This window comes from Diceros bicornis, chromosome 24, assembly GCF_020826845.1.
Source record: "Diceros bicornis minor isolate mBicDic1 chromosome 24, mDicBic1.mat.cur, whole genome shotgun sequence".
Classification (NCBI taxonomy): Eukaryota; Metazoa; Chordata; class Mammalia; order Perissodactyla; family Rhinocerotidae; genus Diceros; species Diceros bicornis.
In genome coordinates, this window is record NC_080763.1 from 19,880,723 (window position 1) to 19,904,119 (window position 23,397).

The 23,397-nt window shown below is 38.5% G+C and overlaps 1 protein-coding gene across 13 annotated transcripts in view; it reads left to right on the forward strand.

Moving 5' to 3' along the window:
* Window positions 1–23,397, forward strand: part of SIPA1L1 (signal induced proliferation associated 1 like 1) — a 357,896-nt gene that overhangs the window by 149,948 nt on the left and 184,551 nt on the right. For 10 of the 13 annotated variants that reach the window (XM_058567248.1, XM_058567256.1, XM_058567261.1 and 7 more), the window contains one exon: window positions 13,065–13,126. The exons of the other annotated variants lie outside the window; for them this stretch is intronic. The gene's annotated coding sequence lies outside the window, so the exon portion shown is untranslated. The remainder of the gene's footprint in view (window positions 1–13,064; window positions 13,127–23,397) is intronic. 13 annotated transcript variants of the gene reach the window in all.

A 23,397-nucleotide genomic window follows, 5' to 3' on the forward strand; every position in this document is an offset into this window, starting at 1 on the left:
TCACTGTCCAAGGCATGCTTCTTCTCCCAGAATCTCCTGGCACTGATTTTTAGTTTTTCTTAGATTCTGCTACAAAAATTTATTTGGAGGTCCATCCTTTTACTTCTAAGGGGTTACTGGTCTCTCAACTCTATTGAACTTTGTCTTCAATCTGTTTCCGTATACTTCCTGTTTGTCAGAATTTTTCAGTACTTGATCTGCTGATTTCGTCTATACTGGGATTTCCTGTACTTCTGTGAATTTATTTGTGTTTTTATTTTTCTTATTAAATTTTATTAAGAAAGGAGGAGGAGAAAAAAGTAAATTTGTGGTTGGTTAGCAGTTTTGAAGCAGAAATATTTTCTTTTTATACAAAATTTCTGCTCATGCTGTTTCCTTTAATCCCTTCTTGGTATGTACAGATCTCAAATATAACATACCCCTTATTTTTTTTATTTTTTTGTTTTTGTGAGGAAGATCAGCCCTGAGCTAACATCCATGCTAATCCTCCTCTTTTTGCTGAGGAAGACTGCCTCTGAGCTAACATCTATTGCCAATCCTCCTCCTTTTTTTTTTTCCCCCAAAGCCCCAGTAGGTAGTTGTATGTCATAGCTACACATCCTTCTAGTTGCTGTATGTGGGACGCGGCCTCAGCATGGCCAGAAAAGCGGTGCGTCGGTGCACACCCAGGATCCGAACCTGGGCCACCAGTAGGGGAGCGTGTGCACTTAACTACTAAGCCACAGGGCCGGCCCTACCCCTTACTTTTGATATGTCTATGATGTTGCTCATAAGATTGTTTGGCTTGGAATGTTTTTGCCCTGTTGTTCTGCCTGGGAAGTACTATTAGGGAAACTTATAGCTTAGTAGCGCAAATCAAGGCCTAAGTTCAGAGTTGGGATCCAGAACCACGTGGTAGCTGTGTCACCTTGTAGAATTATGTCTTTAGCTCCCCTTTCCCTCCTGAGAATTATGGATAATTGTAGCTGCCACTTAATGTTGTTGTGAACAATCAGATGTGGTAGTCAAGATAAAACACCTGGGACATAGTACGTCCTGTAACATTGTTAACTCAAAAAGGTTTAGATGGAAGAGGTCTTACCTTAACAGCTCCGCTCTGATGTGGCCTTCTCTGTTTTGCCCCATTTCCTTTCACGTCTCCTCACCCATCCCCAAACCCCAAGTTAGAACTAATGTTCCGCTGTTCTGCCTGCAGTATTTTTTTTTCATACTGATACTGTAGTGCACAGTCTGCTTTTATTTTAGTAGTAGGGGTGGGGTATCTCACTCGTTAGGTGTGGTCTTTGGTAGGCTACCGATGCCTTTGTTTCTCCAGGTGAAATGAATTAAATCAAGGCATTATTTTCCTTGTATGATTTTACATTTAAAACCCTTTAAAACTCATAGTAGGATTCCCATTTTGCCTAGTGTATCAGTCAAGATTCTCTAGAGAATCAGAACCCATAGGAATACACATACATACATACATGTGGCAAGTCTGAAATCTGTAGGGCAGGCTGGCAGGCCAGAAACACAGGCAGAAGTTGATGCTGAAGTCTTGAGGTAGCATTCCTTCTTCTTTAGGAAACCTCAGCCTTTGTGATTAAGGCCTTCAACTAATTGGAGGAGGCCCACCCACATTTCGGGGGTCATCTCCTCTACTCAAAGTTAACTGATTGTAGCTGTTAATCACATCTACAGAGTACCTTCACAGCAATACCTAAATTAGTGTTCCATTAAGTAACTGACTACTGTAGTCTAGCCAAGTTAACATATAAAACTAACCTCACACCTAGTGTAGGCTTAACCAGTAGAGAAAGACACTATGTGATTGGTTAAGTATTATATTAATAGATTTTAGGCCATAGATGCTGATGTCATCAGACATCCAGTTGAATATTCATGCTTCAAGTTCTTAAAAACAATTCTGTTTTTAGTGGGAGATGAGCATGTATGATGATGATGAGTTCTGTGCATGTTTATCCAACTTGTCTGAGAAGGCTGTTCTCCCCCATTTTGAGTAGTTAAATATGACAGTTATGATTTGAGCCTGTTTCCTTCTTGCTTATTTTTAGCGAAAAGACCTGTATATTGGCTGAATTTCAAAAATTTCATAAAGAACCTGGTTATTTAGAATTCAGGCCAAATGCACAGTTGTTACTGTAGAGAGGAAAGCAAACATTGCCTTCTGATTATTCACTGTGCTCTGAAGGAAAGAATGGAGAATGATGTTCCAAAATTATGGCTTAATAAATCCAATGCCTGTTAGACTGATAACACTTAGTGCATACCCTTGAGAATGAAAACTAATGGTTCCCCTAACATATCCCTAGTGTATTCCATTGCAGTTCATTTCTTCTGTTAACCTGTATAATTGCTTCTTATATAAGTAAAGATTGTCACTTCTGCTTAAAATGGAAAACTCATCTATGGGCTATGGAATTGCTCTTTTTAAAATGATGCTGTTAGAAAGCAAGCAAAATGAATTAGAGCTGAATCAGCTAGGATTGTCACTTGATGTCTCTCTGTAATTTACCATCTGCTTTAAAGATTTTGTAGATACTCCCACCCATATAAAGTATGGACGGTAATATTCTATATTCTGAACACCATTATGTAATATTAAAATAAAAAAATAGATTGTATCTTTGATGCCAAATTTAATTACTACATAGCTTATGATTTTCCAAATTGTTAAAATTTGTTACCTTATGTTGTAAAGAACCTTTTGCTTTGAGGGTGGTTACTAGGAGTACACCTTACTCTGACCTCGGCCAGGTCAGCCCAGCAAATGACGAGCTGATCACTATCAGAGGATCATGGATACAACTCTGAGCAATTCTACTCCTACGAGTGTTTTGTTTTGTTTTTAACCCAGTAGTATTGATTTGAAAAGTTGTTTAATTTTTTGGTAGAAAGTTATCTGTTCTAATATATATTTTTAAATGAATCTATAGTCTTATTGGTGTGAGTCTAAGAGAAGCAATCTCATCTGCCCTGATATCCAACTAACAAAATAACAGATATTTTTGCCTTTTCTTTAAATACTTTTTTTTTTCTTTTGAAAAACTGCAGTGTGGATGATGCCTTTTCAAGTGTTTTTTTTTTTGTGAGGAAGATTACCCCTGAGCTAACATCCGATGCCAATCCTCCGCTTTTTGCTGAGGAAGATTGGCCCTGGGCTAACATCTCTGCCCATCTTCCTCTACTTTATATGGGACACTGCCGCAGCATATCTTGAGAAGCGGTGCATCAGTCCACGCCTGGGATCCGAACCTGCAACCTCGGGCCACTGAAGCAGAGCACGCGCACTTAACCGCTGCGCCACCAGGCTGGCCCAGACCTGCTTCAAGTATTTTAATTGGACTTTGGGAATTTAAGTACCCTCCTCTTTAAATAACAAATGAGATTTACAGTTTCTTGTTTAATCTGGTGTTTGCCCTGGGCTCAATATTGTGTTCAAAGCTAGAGAGAATTGTATTATTATCTTTGGAGGACTTAATCGTCTGTATCTTGGAAACATCCACAATACCGAGCACAAAACTGTGGGAAGCTTTTAATGATTATTAACTGGTATTGACCCAGGCTTCAGTAAGCTTGTGATCTGAGTTTCCTTTATAACTAATTTCTTTTTGAAAAAGTATTTAGGATGTTGTCCCCTTGAATTTTCCCACACTGATGCAGTTAGCGTCCGAGTTCACTGATTTTGCTGTAAACAAAACCGCATTGTATTTTCCTGTTCTACTGTTGGAATTTGGGTTGTTTGCAGTTTTCTGTGGTTATGAACAATTGTGTTTGTCTCTGGGTGACAGTTCTCCTGGTGACCATAAACTTAGGAGTGGAATTGCTGGCTGTTAGGATATGCCTGTGCTTGACTATTTTCCAAAGCGATTGTACCAACATACAACTCCCACCAGAGAGTCTGAATGTTTCGACTGCTCTGCATCTTTGCCACACACTTGACATTGTTGACTTTTTAAATTTAGTCAAGCTAGTAGGCATGTAAAGGTGCTTTTTATTTGTTTTTCCCTAATTACTAAAGAAAGCAAGCCCCCTGTCATGTATTTAAGAATCTTTCATATTTCCTTTTTTTTTTTATAACTTTTGTCCATTTTTTTCTTGGATTGTATGTCTTGCTTAGAAATTTATAAGAGATATATTCTAGATACTTATATTTTGTTGATTACATGTTTTCTAATTTGTGTTTTATCCTTTTATTTTCTTTATGGTACCTTTTAATAAACAGAAGTTCTTTGTTTTAAAGCAGAAAGAATTTATTATTTTTCTTTATGGTTTTTCTTTTTTATGTTGTTAGCCTACTCGGAGGCCATAAAATTTATTATTGTCTACTAAAAGTTTTATAATCTTGCCTTTTACATGCAAGTCTTCAGTTAAATTGAAATTGATTTTTATATAGAGAGTGGAGTAGGGATTCAATTTAAAATTTCCCCCACGTGGATAAACACATGTGCAACTACTATTACTGAATAAGTTAACCTTTCTACGTTAATCTACAATTCCTGCTGTGTTGTAATTGACAGTTGGTAGGGCAAGTCCCTCACTACGGTCTTCTTGTTATGGAGTACCTTGGGTCTCCTTGGGTCTTTGACTTTTCATGTAAACTTTATATATAATCACCTTGTTGAGTTCCTTGAAAAATCCTATGGCTGTAGATGTAAATTTGTGTGCATGTATATATGTATAAGCACATATACATGTATATTCCCTAGCTCTTACACTGAGGGTACCTGAGACTAGCCCCCAATGGCAACTAACACATCTAGCACCTGGATCTTGATTTCTGATACCACTCTCTAATAAAAGGAACCAGGGCTCCTTGGAGGAACAGCTGATTCCAGAGTAATAAAGTACAAAATGAGACTGAAACATCTATTTTCAGAAAGTAAGGAGGTGTTCAAAGAATGATGGGATCATGTCAAAATGACCTACTGATACCAATCCAAGTGGGCTCGCCTCCTGGTGAGTTAAATAAGACTCTACACCAGTGGAAGTTGTCTCACAGAGTAAAGTGTATTTGCCACAAATAGGAGGCCACGAGGAATCATTTCCAAAGTTATGGTGTCTCCAAACAAAAGGAAGCAGGAACTTTTATTTGGTTGGGGAATTAATATTCAAAAGAGAGAGGCGGGTATTCGCTTGCACAGGCTCAGTTGGAGAACATGATTCCGCATAATAAGGCCTAAGATCCTCCTGGAGAGATCTTTGCATTAAAAATAAGGCAAAGGTCATGGGCATAGCTCTTGTGGTGAGGCTTGGTCAGTTTCAGACATCTCCCTTGAGTGCCTTGCTTGGTCAGTTTCAGCATGGTTGGTGATTACACCTCCTTAACACACAAAAGGAAAAGAAACAACTTGGAAAAACAGTTAATTGCTTCCAAAGGCCCCTAGTTGGTGACACTACGAGCCATCTTAAAGGGGTTTCTACTGGCCAAATCTGGGACCCGTTGGGCTACAAAATAAATAATAGTAGTAATGTATTATAAGAAACAATAATAGTATTGTAGTATAGCCCACTGAATAAATAAATGAATAATATAACGATAAGAATGAATGGATTAATTAATTGAAAGCTTGATGAACAAGATATTTACATAGTTTCAAAGAATCTCCCTGCGAAATACTTCATTACAAAGGAGAAAAGAGTAAGTAGCCCTACAGTAGAGAAGCCTGGCAGACACCACCTTAATCGGTTCATCAACATGAACATCATCAGTAATAATACAAATTAAAATTGTGTGCCACCTGATGGGATGCAAAGAGAAGAACACAGCATCCTTTCTGTGATATTCCTGCCAATGTCTTTGCTCATCATTCATTCTATTTTTAAATAAGTTTGTGCTGAAGTATGGCATATGTACAGAAAGGTGCACAGATTATAAGTGGACAGGTCAATAAATTTCAAAAATTGAACTCATCTATTGTAACTAGTACCCAGATCAAAGAATGGAACAGTCTCTCACTCTTGAAGCCCCTGTTCTGACTTTTCCCTCATCATATGGTTAATGATAATTTTGCCTGGTTTTGAACTTTATGTAAAGGGAATCATATAGTATGTATTTTTGTATATGGATTCTTTCAGCATTATATTTATGACATTAATCCATGTTGTTGCAAGTAGTAATATATATATATATTTTATCACTATAGTATTCCATTGTATGGAATTCATCAGTTATTTTTTCTTTCTGTTATGGTTACACACTGGGGTTATTTCCAGTTTTGGCTGCTATAAATTGCACTGATGTGAACATCCTTGTTCATGTCTTTTGCCACACGTGTGTCCATTTATGTTGGCTTTATGCCTAGGAGTAGAATTGCTGAGTTATAACACATGCATATATTCAACTTCAGTAGATACTCCCAAACAGTTTTTCAAAGGGGCTGTATCAGTTAACACTCCCACCAAAGATATAAAGGAATCCGTTTGCTCCACACCCTTGCTGACGTGGTTTTTAATTTTAGCCATTGCAGTGGGTATGTAGTGGGGCCACACTGATTTTAATTTGTATATCTCTGATGACTAAATAAATTGAGCATCTTTCATCTTCTTGTTAGCCATTTATTTGACCGTCGTCTTTTGTGAGATATCACCATTCATTCTTGTCTTTCAGGTCTTCCATCTGGTATCATTTTCCTTCTGCACAAAGGTCATCCACTTTATAATTTAGTGTGTTGGTTGATGGTATGCTCTCGGTTTTGTTTGCCTGAAAATGTCTCTTGTTCTAGAAGGAATTGTTTCTAGCTATAGACTTCCAGGTTGATTGTTCTCTCTCTTAGTTCATTGAATGTAACAGTCCTCTCTCTTCTGACTTCCCTTGTTGCTGTTGAGAAATCAACCATCACCTTAATTGGTATTTGTCTATAGGTGATTCTCTTTTCTCTCTGCTGCTTTTGAGATTGCTTTTTATTTAGTGTTCTGCACTTTCCCTCTGATGTCCTGAGGTAATGGTTTTTTCCCTGCTTGTTGTGTGTTGGCCTTTCTGGATCCAAGGATTGGTGTCATTTACACTGTTGCTTCTCTTCATTATCTTCTTCTAGGACTCCTAAGTGGGTGTTAGACCTATTCACTCTATCATCCATGTCTCTTCATCTCTCTTTCGTGGTTATATCTCTTTATCTATTGGGAAGCATTCTGAATACCTTTTTTTAGGTCTATCTTCCAGTTCATTGCTCTACTCCTCATCTGTGTCCAATCTGTAATTTATCTACCTAATGAATTTTTTTTAAACTTCAGTTATTATATTTTTAATTTCTAAACTTCTGTTCAGTTCTCTTTCAGTTCTTTTTGGTTATTTACAATCTCCTATTTGTTCATTATTTTCAAGCTTCTCGTTTACACATATATGTATATATAACCCTTTATTGTTTATTTTTTATTTTTGTGAGGAAGATCGGCCCTGAGCTAACATCTGCCAATCCTCCTCTCTTTTGCTGAGGAAGACTGGCCCTTGGCTGAGGAATATCCATGCCCATCTTCCTCCACTTTATATGGGACGCCGCCACAGCACGGCTTGATAAGCGGTGCATCGGTGCGTGCCCAGGATCCGAACTGGTGAACCCCGGGCTGTCACAACAGAGTGCGCGCACTTAACCGCTTGCGCCACCAGGCTGGCCCCTATATAAGCCTTTTTTTTGATATCACACTTTATCAGCTTTAATATTTGGCACACAGAGGAAAAGATCTGAAGCCAGGTTTTGGATTAAGAAGATTGTGACTCATAATTTCTCATCTGTTCCTTCCTTTCTCTTTTTTTTTTTTTACTTTTCATTTTGAAATAATCTCAGACTTTTAAAAAAAATTGCAAAAATAGGTAAATTTCCACATACCCTTCACCCACCTTCCCCAAATGCTAATATCTTATAGCCATAGTAAAATTGTCAAAATCAGGAACTTAACATTGATACGGTAATATTAACTAATCTACAGACCTTATTCCAATTTTGTTAACTATCCCAATAATGTTTATGTCTGGACCGTTATCCAGTCTTGGATCCAACATTGCATTTAGTTGCTATATCTCCTTTGTCCTCTTTAATCTGTGGTGTTTGCCAAATAGTGGTTTTTCTATTTCCATCATTCTTTTTACATTTATTAATTGAAATTCTCCTGCAGAGAGGAGCTTCACTTTCTTTCCCATTCATTTAACTATTCAGGTATTTATTTTTATCAGTATAGACTCATGGATATTTGTTTTATTATATTTGTTATAATCTATTAATATAATTTTTTATTTTATTGCTCAAATTGTCCCAGGTTTGGCCCCTTCAGGTTGGTTCCAGTGTCCTTTTGATAAGTCTCCATCTTTTTTAAGCACTTCCTTACTTTCTCACACCGCAGGATGTTCCAGGTTCACCTGGTACTTTCCCTGTTCCAGCTTTGCAGCCACACATTTCTTCTAGTATTGGTTCTTTTTATTGGAGGATGGTGTTTAGAAACCAATATCTGCATGCTAAGTGTGTTCATTCCTACCGGGATATCATTGCCCCAGGCTCTTTCAAAGGACAGAGCTAAGAAATTTATATACGCATACACATATCTACGTCTATATCTATCTATCATCTATTGAAAGTATATTAAAAACCGTGACTTCTCTGATTCGAGTTCAACACCATAGAGTTCATTCTGGCCTTTCCTCTTTATTTATTTGTTGTGTCTCTAGCTTCAGAATATATGGTCAAGATACTGTTTTCCGAAGTGGTTAGGTTAGTTCTTTTCTTCTGCACTCCCTTAAGTGTGGTTATGTTGTACATTTGTAATGCAGTGCATTTGTTACTGATTGTGTTTCATTTTGAGTTACCCCCACATACTGGTTGATTTTAATTATTTACTTTTTTTATTTTGTGAAACATTACCATGGTTATAAATGTCAAAGCTATACACAAAGATATATTTGGAGACCTGTCATTCCCTCGCTGTTCCTTATATTCCATTCTCATTTCTCCGATTCCTACCCTAATGGCTCCATAATGCCTGTAAGATAAAATTCAAACTTAGGGTAATTGGTAAGTCCCTCCATCATCTCAGTCTTAGCTCCCTCCATCATCTCAGTCTTAGCTTGTCCTTGTACATCATGTTCTGGCTTCTTCAGATTACTTGTTATTCCTCAAACATGACCCACTCATTCATGCCTTCATGCCTTTTCACATTCTCTCCCTCTACCTAGAATGATGCTCTATTCCCTCTTACTGTTGCCCATCTTAATCATTCAAAACTCATTTTAACTCTTCCCTACTATATGAAGATTTCCTTTCCCTCTCCTCCTCTCCCTGCTTGTGTTTCACTCCTCCTACATTTAATACTTCTCTCTTGTTAATTCATAGCTCCATAGCACTTTTGAATGTTGTGTAACTTTTGTGACATTTATTTAAATTATTGATGCATAGGCTTGTCAGCTTCTTTGTAACTGTGGGCTCCTTAAAGGCGGGAACTTTATCTTCGCATTTCCAGCATCTAGTTCAATCTCTTGCACCTATCAGTTATGTAGTAAATGCAGTATAGTGAATGGATTTCAATATTTTTTCTTTACTCCTTCGCTCTTTATTTCACTCATGATATAAGTCCATACTAATAGCATGTGAATCCTTATAATGTGATGCCCATGATTTTGTCATTCCTGGCATTTTCATATTCTCTGTGTCTCCTAATATATTTGAGTACAACCCTGGTAATTGAATGGCTTCCTGTGATCCCTGGGAAGTTACAATATCTAATTATATTTTAGACACGGGGATAGAGGGATAAGATGAAATCAAGGTATAGAAATTGCTTAAAATATGGAGGCCTAGAAAGTCAAGACTGTTTTATCTGTCAGGTTTGCTTGCTCACTTGAAAAGCTAAAACTTCCTGTCCACTTAATCTGTTAGATTGGAAGAAATTGTTGTACTGGAAACAGATCCCTTCAACAGTCTTTTAAGAGCCCTAGTCAGCTTTTAAAATGTCATTATTTTTGTCCAAAAGGCAAGTTCAGTGACCTTCCAAATTGTGTTTCTAAGCTGCTTACGTTACTTTCTATTCTGTATAGATTATTCAGCAGATTATGTGAAAACACGTGGGGGCTTATTTCCACCACCACTTCATCCACCATCTGTTACTTTCCTCTCTCGGTCTGTCTTGCATTCTCCTCCTGCCACTCCTGTGTGTTCTATCTAATCATAGCTTGTTTGCCAGCGCCCTACCTGGAACTCAGAACAGATGCTTGGTTGCAATGCAGATGTCACACTAAATAAAAGGGGCTTCAGGACCATGTTTTGTGAGGGCACAGGGCTTGCTGCTGCAGCAGGGTGTTTGATGCCCAGGGAGAGTGGGCTGTGAGAAAGCATCCACATATATTACTGGCCTGTATCTTTGTTTATTAAAAAAATTACAGTATTTTACTTTTTTATTCAAGTGTAACACATATGAAGGCAAAGTGAATCATAAGTGAATGTGTTGATGAATTTTCCAAAATTGAACATAATCCTGAAACCATCACCCAAATCAGGGAACCCAATGTTACTAGCCTGCCAAAATTCCCCCTTCCACAGCCTCCCAGTCTCTACTGTCCCCCCACACTCAATGTTAGCTACTATCTTGACTTTACCTATTTTTGAACTTTATAAAATGGAATCATACAGTAGTATATTCTTTCATATGTATGGCTTCTTTGTCTCAACTTTATACTTGTGAGATTCGTTTGTGTTGTTGCATTAGGTATGGTTCATTTATATCCGTCACTGTATAGCAGGCAAACTAGAGCCTGTGGGCCGGCCTACCTGTTTTTGTAAATAAAGTTTTATTGGAACACAGTCACACCCATTCATTTATATACTGTCTGTGGCTGCTCTTGCATTCCAAAGGCAGAATTAAGTAGTTACAACAGGGTACAGAGACCATATGGCCTGCAAAGCCAAAATTATTTACTGTCTGGCCCTTTGCAGAAAAAGCTGACTGATCCCTACTGTATAGTATTCCATTGTATGAATATTCCACAATTTATTTGTTACTGAGTTTTGGCTATACAGTTAATGCGTCTTTGAATATTATTGTATGTGTCTTTGGGACCTATGTATGTGCATGCCTGGTAGGCATGTCCCTAGGAGTGGAATTGCCTGGGCCATGGTGTATGTTTATCTTCTGCTTTATTAGATATTGATGGACAGTTTTCCAGTTCACACTCCACATCCTAAGACTTGGTGTTGTCAGATTTTCAGTTTTAGCCATTTTCATCAGTTTGTAATTTTATCTCATTGTGGTTTTAACTTGTATTTCCACGGTGATACATGTGGTTGAGCGCCTTTTCATATACTTATTGACCATTTGATTATGCTGTTTGGGTGGCCTGTCTTTTTCTTTGTGCTTTGTTGGAGTTCTTTATATATTTCGAATGAGTCCTTTGGTAGATATACATGTTGCAAATACATTCTTCCATTCTGAGACTTGCACCTTTATTCTTTTAGTGGTGTTTTTAGTTTTATGAACCAGAAGGGGATCAGGATATGCCACTGCAAAATATGCCACTTTCCCGTAAGGATTATTTTGAGCTGAAGGGAATTGAGAAATAGGAGATGCAGGAAGAGCCCTCTGCCCTCCCCCTTTCTGCCTGTAAGCAGGGCATAAATTTAAATCTGTAAAGATGCACCCCATCTCCCATAGCTGGAAGAGGGAAACGATTCTTGTCACTGGAGAAACTTAAGTCTGCATAACAAATCCTACTAAACCATCCTTATCTACCATATATTGCCTGGTCATCTTTCCACAGTTCATCCTCCTTAGAAACCCAGACCCCCTCTTCCTTTGTCTAGTCACTTCTCCACAATTTATTGCCCTTGGTTGAAGTGGTATATAAGCCCCTGGGTCTAATTGCCTTTTTGGGTTTTCACTTCTTTTCTATGACATCCCCATGCATGTAAAAATATTCACATCAATAAAGAAACATATGCCTTTTCTCCTATTAATTTGTCTTTGTCAGTTTAAGCAGGCCCTCAGTCACGTGAGAGAATAGAGGAAAAGTTTTTTCCTCCCCTGCAAATTGTAACTAATGTCAACAACATGGCTAAATCTTATATACACTGTGGAAAGTGAAATTAGACATGGGCAGTAGATACATGGGCAGTAGCTATCCTTAGCCTCGTCAAGGCACACCATCCCCAGGAATACCACAGCATCGATAGATTTTCTTCTTATTAAGTCCTTAATTAAAAGTGTGATTTGCTATCTCATTATTTGTCCTAGAGTCTGAATAGTGACAAAGCTCTTTTTTTTTTTTTTTTTTTGGTGAGGAAGATTTGCCCTGAGCTAACATCTAATGCCAGTCTTCCTCTATTTTATATGTGGGTCACTGCCACAGCGTGGCCACTGATGAGTGGTGTAGGTCTGTGCCTGGGAAGCGGACCCAAGCTGCCGCAGTGGAGTGCACCAAACTTAACCACTAGGCCAGCAGGGCTGGCCCTGAGGCAAAGTTCTTTTCTTCCACTTTTGAATATTAAAGGCCATTCCAGGGTCTTAGAGTCCCCAGTTCTGTGGGTGTGTTTCTTTAGCATTTAGGTGTGCTAAATATTCAAAGATTTTATTAAGATGCAGTGTCAAATATTTGAATCAGATACGTGTATTTTTTCTGAGAACTGTTTCTTCAGATCCCTGAGTTTAGAAATTTAGAAACCGAAGCTGATTTATCTAACTTCAGTTGCATTGAATGGAATAGTGTAGATGTTTGTTGTAGGGGGTAGGCTACATGATTTTTGAGGTCCATTTAATAATTCTGTTTTTGTTTCAGTTTTATAAATAGCAGTCCAGGGCATTATTACTCAATTAAAATGTATTTTTGTTTTTTGGTTTTTTTTTTGTGGTCAGATCTACAATATGCAGATGATCTGAACTTGAAAATATCAAGATCCTCTAATACTACAGATATTTTCTCTAATTTCTAATTTAAGTGCAGCTACTCACTTTAAAAAGGCTGGTTTGCCTCTTTCAGAAAAAAAGATAAAACTTTTATTATGTAACTTTTATTTTAGTGAAATTTCTTTTGTACTTAACCGTTTTTTTCTATTTTTTAACGGTTTTTTATTTTTAACTATTTTTTTCAGGTTATACATTATTAATGTGGATGCTGTTGTCTAAATTTCTGTAGCCATGGCACAAGAATATAGTAAGTACTATACCATACTTCCTATGACTGACTTGCTTTAAAGTGTGTTGACCTTCTGTCTTTAAACTTCTCATTGGAGCAGTGGGAATGTAGAAACAAAGTTTTTTAAGATCTACTGTTTTTTCATTTGGTCATCTGCTTTTTGAGTCTACAACTTTATATGCAAATGTATCATGATAGTGATGAATTTCATCTTCTGATAAACGAAGTCTTGCTCAGTCTGTTCCCTGTAAAGACTGGCAGAGTGGACTTTAGGGTTGGATCCGTGTCTTGCATCCCACCCATCCCCCATGTAACCAAGTTGAAGAACTGTCGGCAGCTTCAGGGTGGGCCCCTAGTAGGGGCATTCCCATCCCTGCTTTGTCCATGACTGACTCATCGCGGACAAGGCGTCAGCCAGTGTTGGGTGTTACCCAGCCAGAGGGATGGTTTCAGGAATGGGCCAGTGACCCTGTTTTAGCCACTGAGACTCCAAGGTAGGTTTGCCCGCAGCTTCTGGCAGAAGTACTCTCATATTTAAAACAGAGCTACAAGAAGAGTTTGCCTCTCTTTCTCGTCTTCTGGATGTTGTTATGTGCTGCTGTGAGGTCTGGTGTGGCTGCAGCCTGAGCAAGAAGCCACACAGGGCAGAGGATAGAGAAGCCAGCGCTGAAGCCTGTCTCTCCTCCAGAAGTCCCAGCTTTTGAGCCAATACATTCCCTTTTTGTTTGAGCCAGTTTTCATTGGGAGCCAAAACATCCTAAGTGATTCACTAAATCTCCATTTTATTCTTAGTAATCCATTAGTTTCTCCCTGGGGAATGTGAGAGTAATTGCAAAGCGAGGCAAAATAATACCGTTAAATTAAACTGGCACGGTGTGTTGGTGTTGACTGGCACCCTCTTCACTCATAACAGTTAACAGGTAGCGATTTAGTATTCCAAGATAGGAGAATAAAATACATCACTTTCAGATTCTCTTTTCCCCCAGAAGAGTTTGCCTTTTATTCAACCCACTTGGGCTGTGAACGCTGAACAGGGCCCTGGACGACTGGCCTGGAAACCACCCCCTTGTACAGGTGTATATTTGGCAGTGCGGGGCTGTTCTTTATGTTTCCTTAGAACAGTCTATGGCTAAGCTTCTAATTCTGTATTTGGTTTTGTTCTTCAAAAGTTAATATGAATATTCCAAATACAAAAACTACATAAAGAATAATATAACAGATATCCATAGGTACCCTTCCACGGCACACTAGGGAAATGGAATGTTCACGAATTCTGTGGGACAGTCAAAAACCCAGGTAATCCTCCCTAAGAGCAGTGCCCTTTCTTTGCCTCTGAGGAACCACCGTCCTGGTTTGGTCTTTATTCTAACTGCGTTTGTTTGTACTTTCACCACAAATGTGTAGTATGATTTTTGTATGCTTTTGTAACTTCAGCTAAATGTAGATACCATGTGTATTTGTTGTTTAAAATCACAAAGGAGTTTAGAATAAATTCAGGATCACGGAGAGAGGCTGTAAATTTGTTCTCGGACACTTGTCAAAAGCTCTGTTACTAAGCATCCTAGCGATCTGTAATAAAATGTGTTAGGTTTTTTTTTTTTTTAATAATTTTTATTTATTTATTTTTTTCCGCCAAAGCCCTGGTAGATAGTTGTATGTCATTGCTGCACATCCTTCTTAGTTGCTGTATGTGGGCCACAGCCTCAGCATGGCTGGAGAAGCGGTGCTTCGGTGCGCGCCTGGGATCCGAACCTGCGCCGCCAGCAGCAGAGCGCGCACACTGAACCGCTAAGCCACAGGGCCGGCCCAATGTGTTAGGTTTTAAATGGTCAATGAGTTGAATCAACATGCTGACATGACAGCCTTTTATCTCATCTCCTGGTATCTGGTGCTTGGTCTGCTACTGAGTTCACCTTCTGTACCTGCGTCTGCACTGCTTCTGCACTCCTGTGCCACTGTGGCTTGTGCAGGACACTGTTAGTGAGCTCTTCGGAGTGTGTTGGTAGCTTTTTCATTTAAATTCCTCTATTCACCCTGTGGCCAGAATGCACACTTTTGGCAAACTTAGGTAAAATCTATGCATTTTTCTGTGCTCTGACAATTAGCCATCACACCTACAAAATTTACTGTGCTTTTTAAATTTGTCAGTTTGTTTCTTGTCCTGGTGGCAGCAGTTAGAGAAGAGGCATCCACTCGTGTGAACAGACTGTGAAGTGTGGTACCTTGAAACATAGTACCTCAGTCACCTGGGAGTCCCAGAAATCTTTGCTGTGTTGTTATTTTCCTTTGTGCCCCAACACCAGCTAGCGTTGGAGGTAACTTTGTATCATTCTTGTCTGAAATATATCTTAGGTCATTTAATTTCTGCATTCAAAAAACTCATTCTTTTGCTGTTGGAAGATTCCAGTTACCCCTTGTTCTTGTTTGGAATGTTGCCTCCACGGAACTGAATAGTCATTTCCATTCAGAGATCATTAATCCATTCAATTTGGGTACATAATTACTGATAAAATGTCAGAGGAAGATTTATGACAATCGAAGAGGATTTCTGTTTTTTTTTTTCAGGGTGTTATTTTTGCTTACACGTAAACTCAAAAGATTTTTTCCCCCTTAATTCATATTTGTATTTTTGTTACAGAAAGGAAAACAGGAAAACAATAACATCTTTTGTTGAAATCAAATTTTAGGTATTTGTGCTTTGTGCGCATTTTTTGTTGTTAAAAGAATGGATCCTTTTAACTTTATTTAACTGTAACTATCTTTAGTGTTTTTCTTCCATTGTGGACCCAGGATCTTAAATTAAAATGTTTCCGATGTTAGAAGATGATAGTCATCAAATGGAAGCACCAATCAATGAGGCCCCTATGAAAAAAGCTACTAAATCTCTCCCTTTGGGAGATGACCAGTGTTCAAGATGGGGCACCCGTTTGTACATCAGGCCAAATATAGACACAAGAAATGCAGGATATTTAAGCTATAGTCCTATAATATATTTTATATCCATTTTCTTATTTTAAAAATTTAGTGTTATAGCTGCTTTTTAAGGGAAAAAGCCTATTGAAAATTTTCTTTGAAAAATCAATTCAGTGAACTGATATTTTTGTTTCTTGTGGAATGATGTCGTCTTATTTATTTTTTATGTAAAGGGATCTGTGGACTTGGCTTGTTTTGTACCTCAAAATGAAATGGTGCCTTTGTGGGGGATGGTCCACTGGGCTGAGGGAGCTTCTAGACAGTGACTCAGATCTGTAATTAGGTCTTGTTCTCCGCACCCTTGTTGACTTGAAAGCACTATCCGTAGACCATTTAGTCTGGGAAAGCAATACATGAATCATCTAAATTGGCACAAATTATCTGGAATGCTACTAAACGTTTTCTACTCTTTATTCTGATTGAGGGAATTAGAAAGGGAGACTTGTTCTTTAAGTTTGAAAGTATTCTAGAGGATAAATACACATTTGTGAAGCAGATTTCTTCCCTAGATGGAATGAAAAGCTGTAGAATGTTTGACATTTGTAAGCAGTTTGGATTTCACGGGTTTGTTTTAGAACATTCCTCCGAGTTTTGTATCCTTTCCTTCGTGAAGAAGGTAGTAACTGTTGCGTGTCTTCCAGTTCCAGCTCATTCTCCTACCCGTATCTTTCCGAAAGGGAAATCCAGGGGCTGCCTGCTGCCTGGAGCCGCAGCTTAACCCCTACAGCACGATCGAGGTTAGAGAGAAATCCTAAGAGCTTATATTGTGTCTATTTTGCGTCTTTCTCACTTGTCCCACTCATCAGTATCTCTCCTATTTAGGAGGGAGTTTTGATATTCTTTTCTTCCCTTTCTCAAAATTATGGGTCAGCAGACTTATTGAGACCTACCAGGTACCTGGCCAGGAAGTCAGTGAAAGTCATTTTTTGTCTTCACTAAATAATAAGTTGACTTTGTTTCAATTTATTTTGTAGCAAAACTTTAAAATAATCATATTCATTCTAAAGTGGAGGACATTTATAAGTTCTTCAGGACATTTATAAGTCATTTAGGGATAAAGATAAAATGAAGACTTTTCTTAGTAGAAAGTAAGCGTTTTAATTCATCGTTTTCTTTCAGGTTTTCTCTGATGGTGCATTAGGGCTTGCCTGGCACTTATCGTCTTACTGAGACTGCTCTCAAGAGACGAGCAGATTTATCCAGTCCGTAGTAGCAAAGACCAGATTTCCAACTTGTGAGTTGGCTTTTTAATATGAGGATAAATCTTTATTTTCATTTTGGAACGTATGTGAGTGGGCATCTCAGAGGAATGCATCTTTTGACAGGAAGTAGAAACCGTAGCTTACCATGTGATTTTGTGTTTTGCAGGTGTAACTGCTGTTTTGTGTCTGTGGGTGTATGTGCACACGCACGTGTGCTGGCTTGTCTGTGTTCGTCTAGGGCATTGCTGTGTGTTAGACGTTGTCACATTCATTTTGGAGTTGTTGAAAATCAGGTGTTCAAGTTATAAAATTATTGTTAGCACATCTGCTGAGTGAAGTTGAAAGACTTTAGAGAGACTTTCTAAGAAACTGATTGATAAAGTATTTCATGAATACCCTTGATAAAATTCCTTATTACGTGGTTAGTTAAGCTCTTTTCCCTAAAATAAATCACAAGGACCTTTGTGTTAGCTATTTAGGCTATGTTTATAAAGAGTGCCTGTTCTCTGAGAACTGTGATCCTGTTTGTCATAAGGACTTGTTTAGTACCCAATTAACCTTTCACTTAATCTTTTTTTGCAATTAAGAGCCAAGAGACCAAGCTTTAGTACCAAATAAAAATCACCCAACCATATTACTCTTAGTTTGCATATTGTGTAAATAATTGGGTCATTAGCCAACACCTAAACAGAGGGGCGTGAACAGTTTACCTCTGTTGGGAATTTAACGTCACTTTATGGCTTCCAGATTACTTTGTCTAAAGTGTTTCGTCCATAGCAGTCAGTATCTCTTGTTAATGAGTGCAGCGATTGTAAGACCTCAGTCAAGAATTCCAAAGTTCTTAATGAGTGTAAAAATATCTAATGGAGTTTTGTGTTTAATTCTATTTTATCCCCTCAGTAGCAGGTGCCGTCTAACTTGGTAGAAAAGAAATCTCAGTTTTCTGAATGAAAGCTAATCCCCAATGAAAGCTTCCCATCGTCTTTTTTTTTTTTTAATTTTCTTTTCAAACCAATTAAATAGAATTAATCTGGTGTGTAGGGTTAGGTACCCCTTCTGTAGTCTGGAAAGCTCTACTAAACAGTGTGTGAAGATAGACCAGCTGTCTCTATTTCTGTCTGAATATTTGGCCCCATCCCTAAAATTTGATGATGGCCCGTTGTATTACTTCATAGTGGCCTCATTTAAAGAAGGAGAAACCAGTGGCTACCCATCCACTCTGCAAGTGTATAGAGCTTGTTGCTTGTAAAGATTCAGGCCAAGGCCCAGTATTCATTGTTGCTATAATTTCGTCTTTTAATTGTATTTTGATGATGATTTGGAATCCATTCAGTTGTATTTGTTGGAAGCATCAGGGAAATCTCACTTAACACTTTGTTCCCTAGCAAATTTAAAAAACAGCTTTTATAAAAATTATACATGCTTGTGAAAAATGTAGAAAATGCAGATAAACATAAAGAGGAAAATGAAAACCATCTATAATTTTATCATCCAGAAGTAGCAGTTGTTAACGTTGGCTAATAATGGGTTCTCACAGAGCACACCATTAAAAATGGGAAAACACCCCCACGCCAGTTATTAATAAAGCACGGACTGAAGATGGTGGCGCCCAGAAACTCTTAAATGCTTCTATATGATATATGTTAAACTTAATATCATTGAAGCTGCAAGTATGTATTTCTCCAGGTTGTCTCCGTTTCGTCTTAGGAGAAGAGGAGAGCCTCTTATAAAAAGAAGCTGTAAACCCCCGTTCCCAATGATTTTTAGGGACAGATTTTCTTGTGTAGGGCATGTTTCTCTATGTAGATGTGAGGTGTTTTTGTTTTAGTTTTTTTTAAGTGAAGGAGTCCTGTAAAATAAACTGCTATATATAGAAAGAGTAAAAGAATAATATACTTTTAAAAGAAATGCCCTCTGCTCCCCTGATAGAAAGATAGGAGAGAACAAGTCAAGTGACCAAAAGCTGCATGGGGATAATTGAATGTCAGAGTCCCTCCTAGACTTTTTTTTTTTTTAATATGGTCTGTCTGTCCCCTGCCACATTCTATCTGATGTGCCTCTTCTCCTCTCTGCTCCCTCCCCTGTCCTGTAACAGCTTCACATAACTTATCAATGCAATGTTGCAAAACTTAATGGAATTCTGCAGTGACGCAGATCTCTGATTATCCACTTTGTGCTTTAATTTACAAAAACTTGGGTTATTGTCTGGTTTTCAAATCATCACACCAGACAGACTCGAGTAAGCAACAGACATCTTCCTGGATCTGAAAGTATTTGTCCTTTGTGGTGTTTTGATAGTTTCTGAGCATTTGTTTGCTAGCCTCCTTCTGGAGGCTCAAAATAGCTTGGTATGCCACAGCCTTCTTAGCTTCCAGTGGGCTTCTTTTAAGTGTCTGTCCTTAAGAGAGGCATTCTCCATGAGCAATGATGCACTTCAACCAGTTGGCCAGTAATGACCCCCACAGTTTCTTGTCCTGAAGCCATTGTAGTATAAACAGAGTAAATGATGAGAGCTTTGTCCTTCGTGCTGTCTTCCAAGTACAGAGTGTAAAAGTCATTTTAAAGGAAGTCTGCATTTTGTGGTATCATGCAGTTTTGGTGCTGTGTCTGTTTAGACTTTAGCCTGGAATTCTTTGGGAAACTCCACCCCTGGAAGAAAATGAGGATTTTTAAAAGAATGTGTTTGAGCAGCTGTTAATGTTAGTAAGTGCTTAGCGCTGTCCCTGCAGATTCTGTGGGTTCTACAGCAGCAGGTTGCTGGAGTTCACTTTGCGATTGCAGCCCTTTCCTTTGAGAGACTGATTTGAATTTTATTAGGCAAATATTGCCAAGTTTTAGATTATTTTATAAGTTTGTATTGTTAGAAAACACTCAAACTGTGATACATTGGTGTCCTAATGTGTTTTTCCTTTTAAGCATTAAATTGAGATCTTAGTATCTAAGTGGTTGAAGAAAACAAATTTTAATTTGTTTTCAAGATATTGTCACTAATAAGTAATAATCGTATCTTTCCTACCTGTTTTGCTTATGGGTGACATCATGGGACATTTAAATTTTGCCTGATAATGTTCAGTAGTTCTGAACTGTTGTCTGTCTTTTTATCCACATGTTGGAGTTGTGTGTCAGTCGGTTTTCTTACATAGCACACATTAGATTTATTTCAGTTAACTGTTCTCAGCCCCAGTGCTAATGCCATAATTAAAGAACCTTCCCTGTTTGTTTATATTTGCTACTTGGACTCTTAACAAGTTACAACACTGTCAATGCGTTACTGATTCTATTATTTACTACTCTGACACAAAGACAGCTTGATAGGTTTTTTGTTTTAGATAAGATTCCAGCGTGTTCTCTCTTTGGAAAGGATTTGAGGAAATCGTTTTCAATTGGTCCCTGAATCCTCATTCTCTTTCCTTCAAAGTGGGCTTTTTCCCTCTCCATTTCTTTCTCCTTTTAGTAATGGGAAAGAGAAATGGAAAGAGAGAGAGGTAGGTAGGTAGGTAGGTAGGTAGGTTTGACTTTGTTTTGAGTGGAGGGTGGGAATAAAATCAAGTTCAAGTAAAGAATGAAGTGGTGGACCTGATCTGGGAAGAAAATTAGAGAAAAGAGTTCAAGTGAGGAATTTGTAGTCTAAAAAGTAAAACACCAAAGAGAAATTGCTAACTCTGCCGTTACTGTTCTGTTTTTTATTGACCTGAATGGCACCAGGTAGCTGTCATTTTCTGACCAAGGTCTGAGGACGGCTTTTGAGCAATAGCTAACTTGTCAGTGTTTTTTTTCATAGTGGATGCTCAGTTGATGGAAAGTTTGACTGATTTGCTGACTTAATTGCAGGGAAAAAAAAAGGCTACTCATCCTTTCAAATAGCCATTGTAATTCCTACCAGATGAATTCCTCCTTCATTAATTCTGTGAGGACGCTATGAAATGTCAAACAGTTTTAAAAAAAAAAAATCGAATCCTCTTCCCTACTATTATACATTAGGATCTCTCTTTTTCTTTAGAGGAATGAGAAGTGTGAGAAGTTATTTTCTCTTCGAGTTTCAAAATAAGAGGGGGCACTGTTGTCTAGTTCCCAGAGATGCAATTTCCAACCATTCTTATATTCACTTTTTGTGGTACATCAGCCCTCCATAAATTGGTTGAATTAAAATTTTGTCACATTCTTGGAGTCCCCTAGAGGTGGTATGAAACGACAGGCTGGAATCACGGCCTTGGGGAATCCTGTTGCCTGGTACGGAGGGGTATCATCCTTGGCACAGAATTAATCTGGCGTGTCTAATAGAATGGAATCTGCATGCTGGAGGATGTCTCTTTTGCCTTCTCCAGTTTGCTGCCTCAGATCTCTCTGTCTATATTATCAGGTTTCTAAGCTACATTGTCAAGTTTACTTTCTTCCTAATGTTATAAAATAGAAGCCAAAACTTTTTGGAGTTTTCTGGATACAAAAGGGCAAAGTAGGCCCATTGTTGTAACACAGTTTCAGTGCTTGAAAAACAACCAAAAAAATAAGAGAGAGAAAAAGAGAAAAAAAAGAGAGAGAGAAAGAGAAAATGAACAAGAGAGGGAGAAAAAGAGAGAGAGAAAGAAGGAGAAAGAGAGAGAGAAAAGAAGAAAAGAAAAGAAGTCTGGTTTCTTAAGTAGTTAACCATCTTTCTTTTTCAGACCCCATCTTTTTGGTTGTGTTTATTGCATGTAGCCCACCACTAACTGCAGTCATAGGGTGTTGCTTTCAAATCTGGGGGAACACGGTGGTCTATAAGATAGCTTCTTGGTTACTACTTCTCAACTCTTTTTCAGCACCAGAGAAGATGCAGTTACTTTGATTTTGTTGGTTTTTTCCTCCAAGGGCAGAGGGCCGCATTGTGTTCCTGTGACCTTCATAAGGCCCTGTGGTCTCTTCGGTGCCAGGATGCTCCCTGCAGTCTTGCATGGACTTGACCCATTTTCCCAAACAAAATAATGAGTACAGAGATGCTCTCTAGTAAACTGTGAAGTGTCGTAAATGGGAGAGGGTATTGTCGTTACTGTTATTCTCTGCTTGAGTGGCTGACTATAAATATTCTTGGTTTAGTTCATGACCTCTGAAAATTGGCTGCTTTTGACAATCACGTTTCCAGGGAATAGCTATTCCTTGATGAGGCCGGCTTCTACCTGCTTGGATCCTTGCAGAAGAAAACGATTTGCACATTAAACAAATGTAGCATATGTTGCATTAGAATGAGTTGTTGGTGTTTCATAATATTTACAAATAGAGGAATCACTGCTCTTTTTATACAGTTTCTATTGGCAGTGACCTTGAAGTTCCTGGCCGCATGAAAAATAACTGGCTTTTGTAATTCCTATTCAGAAAGACTCAATCTCGCTTCTTATTCAGCGAGAGGACCATTTCTCTGACAGATGGACTCTACTGTAGCCTTTGTGGAGCTTTTATATAGAATACAGCTTTTTTTGTTTTAAATCTTTGCCATCAAGCTTTTCAATTTGTGCATATCGCCGTGAGAGACTACCTCACAAGGGATGTGTGAGCTGGACTACAGAGACTGTAACTTGCCAGGGGAATTAAGAGGGGGAAAACACATTCCTTCCCCTCTCTCCTGGAGTAGCTAGAAAGCGGAACTGTTGTTGTTTAACTCCCCAACCCCCTATGGTGAAGAGATGCTGCTTCTGCCGCAGACGTTATCTGCGCGGGCGCCCCGCTCCGTGGGACGATGCCATGTCACATTTGGAGGCAGGCCCAAAGCTGCTGCTGCATTCAGAGCAGCCACATCGTCAGAAGTGCTTTCTTGCGTTTCATAGTAAATCTGTGCTGACTCTGATGGGGAGCTCAGAAAATACCGTATCATGGAGATTTGACATTCCCTGTAGCTGGTCGATAGTCTACATTGACGAGCCTCCTGGAATTGTTTCAGCATACTGATCGCTCACTGTCAGCGGCTTGTTCCGCTGAGGGGAAGCGATGGGATGATTGTTGCATGTGTTGTAAGACTGCCTGATTAGAGGGACGTTTCTGAGCTCACATTGTCTGTTCTTTCCTTTCTAATAGGTGTTGAAATCAAATTCTGTGAAAGGCTGTGATAAAGTTGATTCATAGACTTTGTTTTTAGGAATTCTGGAT